The 4,770-nt window shown below is 36.1% G+C and overlaps 1 pseudogene; it reads left to right on the forward strand.

The window, feature by feature from the left end:
- Window positions 1-2,582: 2,582 nt before the first annotated feature.
- On the forward strand, window positions 2,583-4,144 carry LOC118842480 (annotated as a pseudogene).
- Window positions 4,145-4,770: the final 626 nt, after the last annotated feature.

The following is a 4,770-nucleotide window of genomic DNA, read 5'->3' on the forward strand; positions in this document are numbered from 1 at the left end:
CTAACTATATAACGGGAGGAGAAACTGAGGTCTGTATTGGGAAAGTGATTTACCTAAAGTCACATGGAAAATGTGTGATGGAGTCAGGGCTAGAATGGAAAGAATGAATGAAAATAGAAGAAGAAAGGAAAGGAATATGTGAAAAGTGGGAAGTGAAAGAAATAGCCAAAAGAGATGAAGAGATGAATGAGAACCAGGGAAAAAAAGCAAGTTAAGTGGCTTATTTGAGTCCTTTATCAATTAAGAGCAAAGAAGGGCATACTCATTCTGACATAGTTTGAGTCTTAGTTTCTTCCCTCTCAGCAGGACCTGTCAGTTTCCATTAGTCATATTTAGATTTACCACAAACCACTTCACTTACAAGTTAGAATATCTAGGCCTGAAACCCACAGAGGTAATTTCTCTATGGTTTATATCAGGGCCTTAATTTACTCAAACCAGTTCTTCTCTGAGGATGGTTGAAATTTTGCTAATAACTTTTTTTTTAAACCAATGACCTCTTCCCCTCCAGGGATGTCCAAGAAATCACCCATCTCTACTTCAGTGTATGAGTCACTAATTCTGAAAGAGTGCTCCCTCTATGGAAAGAGACATAGATTAAAACAGTTTTCTTTTTAATACTCATTTTAAAAATGTTTGAATTCTAAATTCTCTCCCTGCCTCTGGCCCTCCCCTCATGAGTCCTTTGAAATTGTCTCAGATAATTATTTTGATCAGAGGAGCTGATGACATGAATGGAAAATTATTGCTGTTACTGTGTATGAGGTTTTCTTAGTTATGCTCTCTTTGCTTTGCATTAGTTCATGTAAGTCTTCCCAGAATTTTCTTCAACTATCTCCTTGGTCATTTCATTCCCTCATGATCATACATCACAACTTGTCCAGCCATTCCCCAATTCTTAGGAACTTCTCAATTTCTCATTCTTTACCACCACAAAAAGAGCTGTAAAGCAACTGTTCTTAACTATGTACATGCTGAATGCCTTAGAGAAGTCAAAATGTATGAGGAGCCCCTAAAGTGAAGGCCTGAGTGTGATGATCCTCAGGGAATGACATTTTCAGGGGATCAAGAATTCTAATTCCAATGTGGCCAAAGGTGTGCCTAGGAACAACAGACAAGTGATTTAAAGTTGTCTGAGATCTACTTTTCATTTGCTTTACAGGGAACTAGAAGGATAAACTGTGGTAATATTCTGATTCCTTAGGTAGAAAGCAATATATAAATCTGGATTGGGGCAGATAGGTGGCGCAGGGAATAAAACGCTAGCCCTGGAATCAGGAAGGTCTGAGTTCAAATCCAGCCTCAGACACTTATTAGCTGTGTGACCTTGTGCAAGTCACTTAACTTTGCTTGCCTCAGTTTCCTCATCAGTAAAATGAGCTGGAGAAGGAAATGGCAAACTAGTTGAATATCTTTGCCAAGAAAACCCCAAATGGAATCACAAGGAGTCAAACATGACTAATCAGTCCAAAAAAAACCAACCTAGGTTATTAGGAGCATCCTAATTATTATTGCCTCAGTTTTCCCATCTCTGAAATGGGAATGATAAACCTTCTTTTTAATCTTCTTAGTGAAGGTTAAATATGAATTTCTTTGATCTTCTTAAATGAAATTTGTTCTATGTGACTGGGATGATGAAACAGTAAGGCAATAATAACAATGTAGATGATAATTGTCAAAATGCCTATGGAGTTCTGTATTGCAAAGTATAGGAGACTCTCCACATAGAAGGTAGAAGAAGTAAACCATTTATTCAGACTCCAGAGAACCATATTCCACCAGCCATTTATCCAGTCTATCACAGCAGTAAAATATTCCACATACAATATCACAACCTAGAGCCTGGCCATCGCAAAACCTCTCCAACCCCCTGCTGGGGTCTTCCCAAAGACAAACTCACAGTACAGCTAAGTCAGCCTGTTCAGTTCTAACAATCATGAGGGTGGCCATTAGCAGCCATTACATCTTTCTTTCTCCTTCTGTCAGCATTTTCTGTGACATAACTTCCCTTTCCTGTCAGGAAACTCCTTCCACCACTTTTAACTTCAGCTTTTGGTAATATAAGCAGGTCACATGGCCTATTAATGGGTGGGAAAGACCTTCAAACCTAAACTGCTACTGCAGATGAAGTCAAACATAAAATGGAAGAGGATAACAGAATGAATTAGAAAACAGAATCCTACAATATATTCTTTACAAGAAATATTTTAAATGCAAGGATTCACGGAGTCAAAATGATGGACTAGAGCAAAATCTAATATACTTTAGCCAAATTAAAAAAAAAGGAGGGGTAGAGATCATGATTTCAGATATAGCTATAGATATGAAAAATGGGATAAGCAGGAAATTATATTATGTTTAAAGGCACCATAGATAATGTATACTAATATATATGTACAAAATAGCATAGGACTGAAGTACTTAGTATATGTGCATAAAATAGCACAGCATTGAAATACTAAAAGGAATGGTTAGTTGAATTGGAAGGAAAAATAAATACTAATACCATAATTGTCAGGAACTTTAATATACCACTTTCAGACTTAGAAAAATCTAACCAAAAGATAAATAAAAAAGAAATTAAAGACATGAATAGAAAATTAGAAAAATTAAAAAGATTTGAATTAAAAATTTTAAGAATTCAGAAAAATTAGAGGTAATAGACTACTGGTAATCAAAGAGAATAGAAAAGAATTTACATACTTTTTATCCGTACTTTTCATGTTTATGAAAATTGACTACTTTAGGTCATAAAGACCTCACTAAAAATGTAAAAAAGCAGAAAACAAAGCGTTTTATTTGCTGATCACAATGTAATAAAATTTATATTAACAAAGGGCCCTTAATGAGATGAGTAATTACATAACAAATTACAAAATTCTAAAGAACTAGTGGATCAGAGTACAAATCATAGAAAAAATAGTTTCACCAAAGAAAATAACAGTAATGAGACAATACACCAAAACTTATAGGAAGCAGCTAAGGCAATTCTTAGGGAGAAATGTTCTATCTTTCAATATTTTTATTAACAAAAAAGAGAAATAGCAAGTTAATGAATTGGGCACACAACTAAAAAACTTAAACAACAAATAAAAATCCCCAACTAAGCAACAAAATAGAAATTCTGAAAACTATAGAAGAGATTCATGAAATTGACAGAAAAAATTAAACTCATAAATAGAACTAGGAGTTAATCTGTAGTAGCAATTTAGATTTGTGTTTATATCATGAATGCAGGGTTGGTTCAATATAAGGAAGATTATGAATATAATAAACTAGTTTAATAATAAAAATAATAAAATCATGATCATATCAAGAGATGCTGAAAAGGATTTCATCATTTGTTTCTGCTAAAATCTCTAGATAGTATAGGAATAAATGAATCTTTCTTTTATTTTTTTTTGGCTTTTTTTAATTTTTGGCAGGGCAATTGGGTTGAGTGACTGTGGACAAATACTTTCCACTCTCACCAGATGGGGCTACTATTCAAGAACCTTCAGAGGAAGATGGAGGTTATTTTGGAGACGTGTCTTCAAAAGGCACAGCCTACTTCACATCACTAGGTTCTCTGCTGGGCAACCTCCAGCCCCGGGCTCGTGGGCATGCATTGGAAGGTATCAGGGGTGCCAAGAGCAACATTGGAGAACTCTTGTGCCATCTCTATGAAGCAATTGAATGGACTTATCAAAGAACGCAAGGTTCTGAGGATGGGCAGAATTGCCATAAGGCCCTATTTGAGCTGTGGATCAAGTGGAGTAGGAGCCAGTTCGAAGATGTCGATGGCGATGCAAGGCTCTTGGAAATCCGGACTCCGGCCATGTCCCGTATCATTGCTCTGAAATTACAGTTGGCCTTCAGGGACCTCATGCCTCAAGTCCAGGGTCTCTCAAGCAGTATACAAATACAAGACAAGCTCCAACAGGCTTCTGATAACGTGCAGGAGCTTTACACCACCCTTTCACTAAATAATAGGTTTGAAGATCTAGACAAGCATCATCTGACCCACAACCAATTCAAGCTCACTCAAGCCCAGGGAATTATAGAAGAATTGTTTTGTTTCTTGGAAGGTGGTATTCCTTCTGGTTGAAGTGTAGGACCACTTTCCCCCTCTCAATATCCCATCACAGGTAATGGCATTCCTTAAAGAAAAAAAATCTTGGGTTGAGATATGGAATCAGGTTGATACTTTCAGATTCATGGTGAACGGTCTTGTGCCAGTTCATACTTAATAACTGCACTCTGTATATTTTTCAGATTATGCAAATAAAGTCACATTGAAAATTAAAAAAAAAACACAGCTAGTAAATGTGCCAAGTGTCTGAGACCAGATTTGAACTCAGGTCCTCCTGACTCCAGGGCTGGTGCTCTACTTACTGCGCCACCTAGCTGCCCCATGAATCTTTCTTTTATGTAATACTAACTAAATCCAAGGGAAAATTTTATATGTAATGGAATAAAACTAGAGGCTTTCTCAATAAGATCAGGGGAAAAGCAAGGATATCCATTATCACCCCAGTGTTAGAAATGCTGGCTAGAGCAATAAGACAGGAAAGAGAAATTGAAAGACTAAGAATAGCAAAGACGAAGTAGTACCTTTTTTTTGGTAGATGACATGTTGATCTACTTAGAAAATCCTAAAGAATCAAGCAAAAATTAATTGAAATGAATTTAGCAAAGCTGAAGGATATAAAAGAAATCTCATCAGCATGTTTGTATATTACCAACAAAACACAGCAGGAAGAGTTAGACACTGAAGTTCCATTCAAAATA

This window comes from Trichosurus vulpecula, chromosome 3 (assembly GCF_011100635.1).
Source record: "Trichosurus vulpecula isolate mTriVul1 chromosome 3, mTriVul1.pri, whole genome shotgun sequence".
Lineage (NCBI taxonomy): Eukaryota > Metazoa > Chordata > Mammalia > Diprotodontia > Phalangeridae > Trichosurus > Trichosurus vulpecula.